The sequence below is a fragment of the Mustela lutreola genome, chromosome 10, assembly GCF_030435805.1.
Source record: "Mustela lutreola isolate mMusLut2 chromosome 10, mMusLut2.pri, whole genome shotgun sequence".
Lineage (NCBI taxonomy): Eukaryota > Metazoa > Chordata > Mammalia > Carnivora > Mustelidae > Mustela > Mustela lutreola.
This window is the reverse complement of record NC_081299.1, coordinates 9,142,111-9,154,601: the sequence shown is the minus strand read 5'-3', so window position 1 is coordinate 9,154,601 and position 12,491 is coordinate 9,142,111. Positions and strand designations below refer to the sequence as shown.

General features: G+C 50.7%; 1 pseudogene; it reads right to left on the bottom strand.

Annotated features, from left to right (window-relative positions):
* Window positions 1–3,592: 3,592 nt before the first annotated feature.
* Window positions 3,593–6,315, bottom strand: LOC131809927 (PRAME family member 5-like; annotated as a pseudogene).
* Between the last annotated feature and the right edge of the window lie 6,176 nt (window positions 6,316–12,491).

Here is a 12,491-nt window from a genome sequence, read left to right as displayed (position 1 = left end):
AAACATTGAGAACCCAAAGAGAAGCTTTGTGTTGTGTGCAAGGATTTTTATTGTTCTGTGGTCGGTATCAGCAAATAAATAAATAAATAAATAAATAGAAATTTTTAAAAAATTGGGCGACAGAGGGGAGGACAGCCTAAATTTACATAAATAGGCAAAGGGTTAAATTGTGGACCATTCATTTTACGGAATCCTATATGCCAGATAACAAGAAGAGCAAATCTTTAAGACCTATACTTCAATGAGAAAAAGAAAGATGACCAAAATCATGCCAAGACACTATTTCTGTAAGGGAAACTGAGACCAGACCTTTCTCTATGCCCATATAAGTATATAGAAAGACAGAAAAGTCTGGAAGAAGGTGCATGACACTGAACCCGCTGGAAAGGGGCCTGAGATAAAGGGATAGTGCAGGGAGATGTCTGTTCTATCTGCAGTCTTACATTGAGAATGTTGCCTGTCTTAGTTGGGCAAAACCATAAAAAGGATGGAAAACAATGGAAGCTCCCCTTCGTGCACCATTTACCTGTACAAATGTAGCAACCACAGAATCCCACCTGCTCTTCCTTCCGTATCCAATCAGTTATATTTTTGGTATCCTGCTAATGTTGGCTTTCCCCCAAATTGGCACGTTAGTGGAAACTAACATTTAGCTATAAACTGATGATAAAGATTTCCATGTGCCATATGCAGTTACAAGCATTTACAACCACCTGCCAGGCTCTGTGCTCTGCTGTGGGACCACAGGGTGACAGAGACACCATCCCTGCCCTTTATGGGGCAGTCTCTAACAGGTGCAATTGTCAAAGGGGAAAAAAAAGAATTTAATTCATATCCTTATCATATAATGGTCCTCCTTGCCACCTATCTGTCTAAATGAGGTGAGAACTTATGTCCACACCCAAACCGACACTCAGATGCTTAGGCCAGCTTTAGTCATAATTGCCAAAATCTGGAAGCAACCAAGATATGTGTACCACTCTGCGGGGGGAGGCTGCGCATTGTGGGGGGCAGAGTGGGGATGGAGTATTGGAGTATGAGTTAGATGGAAACTACTCTCTACCCAATTTACTGTGAACATAAAACTGCTCTGAAAGATGAAGTCTCTTTCTAAAAATTTAACTGTAACCTTCCAGCTCTAAAATTTTATGATTCTAGACATTTTTTTAACAGAGAAAACAATTCCTTGTTCTTTGATTTCTAAACTGTTCTAAAGTCTCATTTGTTTACAGGCATCAGACGAAATTAAATATTTTTTAAATTACCTGGATGCGTCCTTTAAAAACATCGAATCACCTTTTATGATCCTTAAAAGCAATTTATATCTTCTATATTTATATATATCACAACACAAATATTTATACTCAAATAGTTCATGACAGGTTTCTTAAAATAGTCAACGACACTGTCCAGCCTGTATCACCCGGATCTACCAGCAGGTGGCGTACAAGTCCCGAGGCTTGGAAACGTCTACCTGAGCATCACTAGAGGTAAATCCAGTCATTCCGAAGCCTTCCCTCTCCCTGCGCCTGCGCCTGCGGCTGAAGCTGCCTGCGTGGACCATGATTCCCTGGTGGCCACATATGAAAGCTGAACCCTATGGCATGCCCTGTGTCCTGCTCTCCTGCAGTCAAAAGCAGAAAGGAAGATTGAAGAATGAATGGAAAGCCCCATTTATTGAGCTTACTGTACGCCAAGCCCTCCTCGGGGGTCATCTCGTTGGCTCCTACGAGAACTGGATAAGGTGGTTGGGTATGCATCATTATGCAGGGAAAACCCCATTTACAGGGAAACGGAGGTTCTTGCCCAAGAACCTCCCACCAGCAACACCAGCCCCTGAATCCTTCATTTGGGTGCCCTTGTTTGAGTCACTGTGATAATTTTTGGGGTTCACCTTGAGTAATGGATGCCCAGGTAGCTGGTAAAACCTTAATCCTGGGTTATGTCGGTAAGGATGTTTCTGGAAGAGATCAGCATTTAAATCAGTAGTCTGAGGTTAGAGATTCTTGGCGTCATTCAACCCGCTGGGAATCAGAATGGAACACACAGGCGACGAAAGGCAAATTCTGTCTCTGCTTGCCCATGAACTCCCAGAGCTCCTGGCTCCAAAGTCTCCAGACTCTCGGGTTCTCAGGCCTTTGGCCTCAGACGAGGTGTTACACCATCTGCTTTTCCGGGTTTCAGGCCTTCGGTCTTGGGCTGAGACCTCCCACTGCTTTGCTGGTCCTCCAGCTCACAGAAGACAGAGAGTGGGACTTCTGCCATGATCACGTGAGCCATATCTAATGGGTCTGTATACATTCTATTGGTTAGTCAAGAAAACTAGGCCAAGACATTGTCTTAACCCAGGCAAGGAATTCACTTATTTGCCTACAGGTATTTTGTTACACATTGCAATATACTAATTTCAAACCATGTCATTCTGTTCTTTCCTGAGGCTTGTGTGTGTGTGTGTGTGTGTGTGTGTGTGGAAAGAGAAATGTTATGAGAATAAAGTCAGTCTCTTATTGACATGACCTAGCCCCGGGATATTCTTTTTTTTTTTTTTAACATGGTGTAGAAATACTAAGTTTCCATGCCTGTAGGATTTTAATACTTTTGCTGAAAGGAACTTGCATGTCTCTACTGTTGAATTCAAGGACGACTACCCACCCATGATAGACATGGTCTGGTGAGGTCCAGAGGCTCCAACTAATCTGTAGGGTGAACAACTCCTTCCAGGTTTGGCCTGCCTTGTGCAGTGAGGTCCTTTCTCAATACAAAGGCCGGGAACTGAGGTCTTGGGGTCCACCTGGAGAATGTGGGGAGGGTTCATGTCCAGGGTCATGGCATTGGGTCACCAGTGAGCATCCCAAGAGCCCTTCACTCCAATGGCTCATCGGCCACTTAGTGTGTCCCAATTGTTGTATTAAACCACCAAATAGCCCCTGAAACAAGGAGTTAAGAGATGCCCCAGAGAGATTAAAGAACTGGAGGAAATCACAAATACACAGTGAGTTCCTGGGGCCTAATCCTACCACAGCAGTTTCTGTTCATGGACAGCTCAGTAGGGCTCTTCTCCATCAGTAACTGGGGCTTCCCGAAGCGTAACTTGAAAAAAACAGTTAACAGATCAGGAAGATCACCAGAGAGCTTACACTGGGTTTCTTTATTTCCTACCCTTTCTTTACAAGGGTCCACACAGGGATAACTCGCACATGTGAGTCTCAAGCTCAAATCCCCCTGCAGAAATTCAGATTCGTATTTCTGACTATAGGACACATGTCCCTGAAGGCCCCAGCAAGTCCCTGAGTCAAGGCTTCTATCTGTGACCCTGCTCTGCCTCTGGGTCACCTCCCCTCTCCCGTTCACACTGAACAGACATCTGAAACTGTGGGTCTGTGTTCCCCTTTCACACGATGTTCCCAAGGCCTAGATTTCAGTCTCCAGATGCCCAGAAGACAGTTGTTGAGAGATGCACCCAACTAGGCAGGCATATAACAGGGGCATATAATGGGCTCTGAATCATAGAGCATCTTGCCGCCATAGCGAGGACGGGGCTGGTGTTAAGCCAGATGGTGCTGGGCCAATGCTACGTCCCTCAGGGTCTCTGTCAGCTCAGTCTGAACCTGGGAAGATCTCCCCAAATGGAGAGCTCCCTGAGGGCTATCACTGTCCAGAGGGACAGGAGAGACAGCTCCAGGTGCAGATGGCACAGCCGGGCGGTGTGACCCCACAGCCTCCCCATGATGGCCATGGAGAGGAGGTTCCCACAGACACTGAAGGTCCAGAGCTGGTGACAGCGGCTCAGGGTGGGCAGGATGGCCTCAAGGTGGGCTTTTGTGAGTCCACACAGATCTAAGTCCAGGTCCTGGAGGGGGGCTGCCACCTTCTCTAGCAGAACCTAGAGGGACTCAAGGCTGAAACAGATCAGGCTGATGTCACTGAGATCCAGGTCCTTCCGCTGGCTGATGTTCGGGCACTGGGAGAGGCGGGCCAAGTCCGATTCTGTGAGCTGACGGTTCGTTATGAAGAGATCTTCATTATGAAGATCCAAAGGGGTCTTCAGGCACTTGGGGGAAACCAAGCAGTTAGGCCTGAGGGAGTGGGGGTGCAGGTGGCCTTAAAGGGGAGGCAAATGACTTGCCCAAGTCCAATATAGCAATGACCATCTGATGAAGGTCTGTACCCAGGATCCCAGACTCATTTTAGACTGGGGTCTTCCACCTGTCCTTGTGGCACTGGGTCAGGTTCACAAAATCTTTAAAGCTCCTTTTCTTCACCTGTCAGGCAGAGTACAACATACTCCAACTTTTGGAAATGAATGAAGGTTAACAGAATGCTCTAGAATAGGATCAGTCTGACACAGAGTCTCAATCAAGGGTAGGCATCACTGAATCTTAATATTGGGACATAAGACAAGAAATGCTGTCAGTCCAGGCTTCCTTTGGGCCATTGCTCAGGCCTTCGGCACCTGCATCTCTGGTGGGTGACAAAGGCTAGTAGGAGAGAACAAACCTGGTCAAGATCCCCCAGCACCAGCGGGGAGTGCCAGTGTGCAGGGGCCCACTTAGAGCCCCGTAACAGCAGCACACTTTCTACCATTGCTCATGACTCTTTCTGCTCCCACTCCCTTACCTCCAGGATCATGCACTCCCCATATGCATTCCCGGACCTGGAGCACAAAACTTTTTACAGACGGGGGATCGAGACAGACTCGTGCATGTTCACGGAGCTGCTGAGGGTAGAGCTTCTCTTTGGAGAAGCTCAGATCTGCTGTGGATTCCCTCTCCCCTTTCTTATTTCCCTAAGTCATTTTAACTTGGACATCTCTTCCTAAGGAAGAATTCACAAACCCAGCCTCACTCTATCTGACCCCCCAGTGTGTCGCCTCCTGGCAAGGTGTCTCTTTCCATGGCCCCGAACCTTGACGTGGGTGGTTGTGTGACAGCACACTCGGGAGAGAGCAGCATATGAGACAGTGCGCCTGACATCCCAGTCTCCCATTCACTGTGACACCATCCGGGGAGTGGGGGGACGCCTCTCACCTGAGCATCTGGTCCAGGCGGCCCTCGAGGAAGGAGGGACATTCCATAGAGAGCTTCTGTAAACGGCGCGGCCAGGGGAACGGAGAAATGAATCGGGTGACTTGCTGCTTCTCCTCCTTGGAGGGGGTCACGTGGACATGAGAGGGCCGGAGTCTCTGCACATTACTCGTCTGGCCCAGGTAAGGTAGAAACATCCCCAGGACGGACGACCTCCAAGTGCAGTTCTCGTCCAACTTCAGGATGCTGTCCACCTGCCCCATGTTCAGGACCTTCTCAATCTTGTGGATGGACACTGTAAAAGTCTTTAGCATCTTCCAGCACAGGTGGAGGGAACTTCTCTGTGCCACCCCACCTAAAGACGTAGGTGAGACATTCATCCTGGGTCCTGTCCCTGAGGCAGAGGTCTCTGAACACCACCGATGGAACCAAGGGCTGCCTTGTCCTTATCCATCCTCAGTCACTGGTCCCATCGGTGGACACCCATGGGCCCTGGCTCCAGACCACACGCTCCAGAAGTCCGGCCAGTATTCTGTAAATCCAGCCCCTACAGTTTCCATCTGCCGTGGGGAAAAGGGGAGCTTGGCCGAGATGCTTTAAGATCCGTGTGCAATGACACCAGAGTCTCAATGTAGGCGATCGTTGGACTCCCCACCTGGGAGAAGCATCAGCGGCTCCCCCGCCCTCTTCCCTCCCTGCCTCACTTTTCTCTACCTCCTTTTCCCTCCCATCGTCCCTTGGCTCTACTTCTGGAACCTGGAGGTATCCTGAGGAGGAGGCGGGGGGCTGTGTTCTCTCAGGGGCTTCTGCATCAGAAGCAGCCACGCACCCCCAGAAGCCGTCTCCCACCGCGAGCTCAGCGATGGCCAAGGCCTCTGAGCGCCTTCACTGGCATCATCGGAAGCTTCTCAGCCACCCCTTGTCCATCTGCTTTCTGTACCCCCAGATGCCTTTTCCAGGATACCCAGGCCCCTACCGGACTATGTGGCTGAGCCTCACCTGGGGAGGGGGGGATCTTTCTGGGCAAGGAAGACATCAAGTCCACTGAGCATGGCTGGGCAGGTGCCCTGCTGAGGCGTCTGCATCAGGGCCCTCAGAGGGAGGCGGGCCGAGGGCCAGGCACACACGGTCACCGTCAGGGTCCTGTTGCAGCTCCCAGCCAAGGCCACCATAAGCAGCAGCCTCCATGAGCTGAGGGAGAGTACTCCAGAGCGACGATGGCCAAGGCCTTGTCTTTCAGCAGGCGCTTTCCCACTGGTTCCAGGAGTCTGGGCGGGGGCTGGGCGCTCATCCTGAATCCCATCCAGAAGGAACCCCTCGGCTGTGGCAAAGGCTTGAGGCAGCCTTCTCAGGCCACGCCTGAGCACGCCCGTCTTCTTCCCCATCCTCCAGAGCAGCCAGCTTGGGGCCAGAGTCACTTCTCTGGCCCTAGTGGGAGAGCCACAGCTTACCCCAGGTCCACTCTGGGCTGCGTGGGCATCAAGCCATGGCTCGGCCCCTCCCCGAGCACCGAGGGGAGGCACATGCAGCCGCCAGTCCGCACGGCTCTGCCCACCACTTTGCCTGATTCCAGTGTCACTAGGAAGTGGGTACTGAGACGCCCGAGAGCTGACTCCCACCTTTTTTTGGGGGGAGGGTGAATTTTTTGACCATTACTCAAGGCCCTAAAACAGCAGGCATGGGAGTGCCGCGTGGCCCTAAGGCAGCCTCAGTTCCCACCGTTAACCCGGCTGGGCAAGGTGAAGGAGACAGCGCTAAAGCGTGTGGTATTCGCTTTCACTTGACCATTTTTATTTTATTTATTTAAAATATTTACTTATTTTAGGGGGCAGGCAGAGGATGAGACACAAGAAGACTCCCCACGGAGCAGAGAGACTGACTCAGGACACAATCCCCAGGACCCTGAGATCATGACCTGAGCCGAAGGCACATGCTTCACGGGCTAAGCCACCCAGGCGGCCCCTCCCTTGAATGAGAAATTGTAAAAGCCACAGAACAGTATTATACAGGATTTGGGAGCCGCGATGGAAAATACTGAAATGTACATTTGCACGTTCTGTATCAGCATTGCTATTTTTGGAAGGAGTTCCAGGGAAGAAAGAGTTCAAGGTCAGAACAAAGGCTTTGCTCTTCAAAAATATCATGGGGGTGGGGGTGCCTGGGTGGCTCAGTTGTTGGGCACCTGCCTTTGGTTCGGGTTGTGATCCAGGGTCCTGGGATCGAGCCCCGAGTGGGGCACCCTGCTCTGCGGGAAGCCTGCTTCCCCCTCCCCCGCTCCCCCTGCTTGTGTTCCCTCCCTTGCTGTGTCTCTCTCTGTCAAATAAATAAACAAAATCCTTAAAAAATATATCCTATGGGATGTTTTTAGGATGGGACCAAGGACGCCTGGGTGGCTCAGTCAGTGAAGCGGCCACTTTCAGCTCAGGTCATGATCTCCAGGTCCAGGGATTGAGCTCCAATCTGGACTTCGGCTCCTCGGGAAGTTTGTTTCTCTCTCTCCCTCTCCCCGTCCCTACTGTCCATTCTCTCTCTCTCTCTCAAATAAATAAATAAGATTTTTTTTTTTTTAAATGTGGAGAATGGGGGCCCTTCCAATGGCATCAGCAGAAATCAGGAAATTCTCAAGTCCTACCGGGCTATCTTGGAACCTGTGACCAGCCGCAGGGCACAGATCCGAAGCAGTGCAGAGGGAAGGAGTGCCCAGAAAACGCTGGAAAGTGGCCCCTTTGGGGTTACATGGGAGGACCCTGACTGTTCTGGTCTTCCTAGAGGTGCCAGGCTGACGGAAGGCTCTGGGACCTAGGCCCGATGCCGCGGCTGTTCCCTCTGTGGTCCTCGTGGCCCAGCCCTCCAGCTGACTAAGTTCTCCTGTGATCCAGTGAATGTTCTTTCTCTCCCCAAAGCAGATCTGTTCTTACCCTGAAGCGTCTTGCCTCCTGTGCCTTTTTGGAAGCCCAAATCTCTTTGACCCTACGTGCCCTCTCAGTTCCACTAATAAGTGACCCTAAACCAGGGGCGCCTGGGTGGCTCAGTGGGTTAAAGCCTCTGCCTTCAACTCAGGTCATGATCTCAGGGTCCTGGGATCAAGCCCTGCATCAGGCTCTCTGCTCAGCGGAGAGTCTGCTTCCTCCTCTCTCTCTGCCTGCCTCTCTGCCTGCTTGTTATTTGTCAAATAAAATAAAGTTACCCTAAACCAGGGGCTGTTCTCTTTCTTCCTCACCATTAAGATTTGATGGCAAATCACCCTGCGTGCAGACAGCCAAGCCCGAGGAGCGAGCTTGTAGGTGGGGAGGATGTCCGCGGGCTCCCTCCTGGTGGGGCCGGGCCAGAGGAACTGAGGGAAGGAAGAGAAACAAGAGAAGGAAAAGGTTGGAGGAGCTGGTGCAGAGCCCAGAATGAGAGAGAGGAGGGCAGGGTCTGCTGAGCAGGAGAACATGTCCTCTGGTCTCAGAGAACTGCGTCCCTTCAGGGTTGAAACCACTGCAGGACTATAGGCCTGGATTTGGGGGCTGAGAGTTCCCAAAGGCCTGGCTTTGTTTGTATCCACTAGTGAGGTCCCTAAGGCAGCCTGCGCTCCAACGGCACAGAATCAGGCCAGGGGAGAGTCGGAGAGAGAGAAAGGCAAGCGTTTATTCTGGATGCAAAGCTGAGGGGTTGATTGTGGGGGAGCCTGGCCTTGACATCTGGCCCAAAATGGACTGTTGGGTCTCCCTGCTCATTATGGTCTCTTGGGACTTGGACAGTTTGGCTTTCCAGGAGAAAATGAGACACCATGGGGTCTGGCACCATGTCCGTGTCAGCCAAGTGACCTCACATTTTCTGCCAGCCGAAGGAAGGCCATGGCAGAGGCTAGTAAAACCAAGGCCCAGCGGGCTGGGGTGAGAGAGAACCAAGTTGGAGCCCAGGGAGCCTCAGTGGTTGGGAGGCACTAGACGACCCTGGGCTGGGGAAGATCCTCCAGTGTCTCGGGCTGAGAACTGCAGGACCCTGGGGGCAGGGGGTTCTGGGGACACACGCGCTGCAAAGTCTGGGCAGACGGGATGCCCCCCTCCAGGACCCAATACCCTATACCACTCCCTCACTCCACTCTCCTTAATTCGTTAAAAATATCTACTCCTTCTTCTAACTGAGAATGTGTACCCTTTGAGCTACATCATCCATTTCCCCTTCTTCTCTACTCTTGGCAACCACCATTCTATTCTCTGTTTCTGCAAAATTGGCTTTTTTTTTTTTTTTTTTGATTGCCCATACATGTGATACCATATAGTATCTGTCTTTTTCTGTCCGGCTGTAGTTCACGAAGTACAATGCCCTCCAAGTTCATCCTACTGTCCCAAACGGCAAGACTTCCTTCTTGGTGATGACTGCATGATATTCCATTGTGGACATATCTCCCTCTCCTTTTTTTTTTTTTTTTTTTGTTTCCTTTATCCATTCATCCATCAGAGGACATTAGGTTGTTTCCAAATCTTGGCTTTTGCGATTAAAGCTGCCGTGAGTATGGGGTGCTCACATCTCTTCGAGGAGCTAATGTGCAGCATGGCGATCACAGTTACGAAGACAGGGTTGTATATTTGAAAGTTCCTGGGAGTAGGTCTTCTTTTTTCTTTTAGATTTTATTTATTTATTTGACGGAGACAGAGAGGGCACAAGCGGGGGGGAGCGGCAGGCAGAGAGAGAGGGAGAAGCAGGCTCCCCGCTGAGCAGGGAGCACGATGTGACCTCAATCTCAGGACCCTGGGATCATGACCTGAGTTGAAGGCAGACACTTAACCGACTGAGCCCCCCAGGCACCCCACTGGGAGTAGGTCTTCAGCATTTCTTACACACGCAGAGTTAACTGGGTGAGGGAACGGATGTGTTCATGACTAGATCTTGGTCATCGCTGCACATATTTCCCGTATCAATCATCACATTGTGCATTTTTTAAAAAAAGATTTTATTTATTTGACAGACAGAGATCACAAGTAGGCAGAGTGGCAGGCAGAGAGGAAGGGAAGCAGGTTCCCTGCGGAGCAGAGAGCCGGATGCAGGGCTTGATCCCAGGACCCTGGGATCATGACCTGAGCTGAAGGCAGAGGCTTTAACCCACTAAGCCACCCAGGCGCCCCCACATTGTGCATTTTAAGTATATACAATCGTATTGGTCAATTGTTCCTCAATGAAAAAAAAGTTTTTCCTGGATGTCAAGGGCACGCCAACTGCTATTCTGGGTGACAGGGAAACAGCCAACAAACATGACCCGGTCCAGCTCTCAACGTTATCTCCTCTGTGCAGACCTTACTTTCCATCGAGGCAGACAAAACACTCATCAGCTGAACAGTAAATTAAATGCAGGTGCACCCCAGTCGCAGCAGCACAAGATGGTAAAAATGAGTGCGCGCTGAAAGTACAAAGCGATCCTAATAAGCAATGGGGCAAATTATGATCATCCCTTGACCTTCAAAAATTTTTAAGAACTCTCCTATTGTGGTTGTAAATGTAAAAAATGTAAATGTAAAAAAAATGAAAAAAAAAAACCCAGTAAAATTAATATTTATTTAGTACAGTGTCATTTAAGAGTCTCATGCTCTTCCGACTGAGCTAGCCGGGCAGTACAGTGTCATTTAAAACATTGAGCATTAGAGAGCTTTATTTCCTTGTAAAAAAAATGTATCAAGAGTAGTCTGACCAGTGATTCCCTCCTCACGGCTTCACTGGGGACAGGGAGCAAACATCTTCTCCAAGCTTTGGTGATTGTTACACTCCTGACTTTGGCTCAGCGCCACCCCCCCACACACCTTCTTTCCTGCTTCCAATGTCATGAAATATCCCCCAAGAGTTCGGTCCATGTGAAGTTTCTTGCCACGTCCCTTCTCCTGGACATCTTCATCCCTTTCTTCACATACTTTCCACAGTTACGCATCTCTGGGAGATGGGAATGTGAGCTGGAGACCAACAGTGGCCCGGGAGAGAGAGGCGCCCTTGACTGGTCCAAGGTCACTCTTCAGGAAAATGGAGGGAGCAGGTCTGCGTTTACATGGCTTTTATCCAAACACCGCACCACACCTCTCCTCCCTGCACATTGACTCTATTAAGAGAAAGGGCGCGGATCAGCAAGTCCTTAGAAGAGCAGGAGGGAAGCATTCCTACCGGTGTTAGCGTGCTTTCTCCGACCAAACCTGGTTTCTGTGTCCTTTGGGGTGGAAACTCACAGGACCCTGCAGATCATGGATCATGAGTTGGGGGTGGACCAGGGAGTCCAAGAGGAGTTTGTTCTTGGGCCGGGAAGGGAGCTCTGTGGGGATCCCAGAGGGGTAGGGTGAGGCCAGGACCCACCGCAGGGGATCTGAGCTGTGGGAAACCTCTTTCTCTCCACCTACTCGGGGGTACAGGGGTGGGCCCTGGGTCCTCTCCCATCCTGTGTCTGTCTTCCCCAGAGGACACACCTGGAGGATCACTGTGGTAGCCTTCAAGGCACCCTAGACCCCAAGAGGGTATGATATCCCCAAACCCAGGCCCAAGGCACTTGGCAAGGAGAAAGGTCCCTATGGCTCCTTTCCTTCCCCTGGGCAGGTTTCCTGCCTCCCTTGCTCTCCTGGGATTCCTGCATCCAGGCGTCAGGCCAGGCTCAGCCAAGGTCCTGTGAGGAGGGAGAGGAGTGCCAGCCCTCATGGTCTCAAGTTCAACATTTGATATCATCTCCAAATGATGGCTTTTGCCCATTGGTCTCCTATTCTCCGAGGTCTTTCTGTTGGATTCCTCAGTGGCACTGGCTGTCCAGGAAGATGGGGACTTTTTGCTTGTCTCTGCCCTGGGACCCACTGCATCCTGGAGGCATGATTGCTTCTAAGCAGGTCTATGTACCCACACAGGGTCCCCTCCAATGGACGCAGCTTCCCACAGAGAGTCACTGGTATCCTCCATCTTCCTCACCTGGGGACTGCAGACCCCAGCCTCCTCCTGGCTAATTCTCTTTCTAATTCTCCTTGAATCACTCAACAAACACTTGTCCCTGGGTGACTTCTCCCATGGTGACACAGTGCCCAGTGAGACGGACAGTGTCCTGCTCACAGGCTGTCACAAGACCACTGTTGTAAATTGGCAGGTTGTAACTGGTTCTCTGAAAAGAACACAGAGGCTGAGATAGAAAACTACAAAGGAGGGGGTGGTGTCTCACTTGGGTTATGGGAAAGCACTGTTCCTGTGCTTTCTCTCACAGAACGAGCTGTGGGAATTGTGTCCAAGAAAACCAGAGACGGACAAGGGTTAGAGGGAAGGCAGATTTTATTCAGGACTGTTGCAGTAAGACCGAACAGGACTCTACTCCTAATACAACAGGGACAAAGGGAGATTAACAGCCAAGGAGTGGGGGAGGCAGGGCATGGGACGTGGGGACCAAGCTAACAGGATTCCTGCTGGAGGCAGCCCCGGGGTGGGGGGTGATCAGGTATCAGGTAGGGTGGGGGATTCTTGCTGAACCAACGT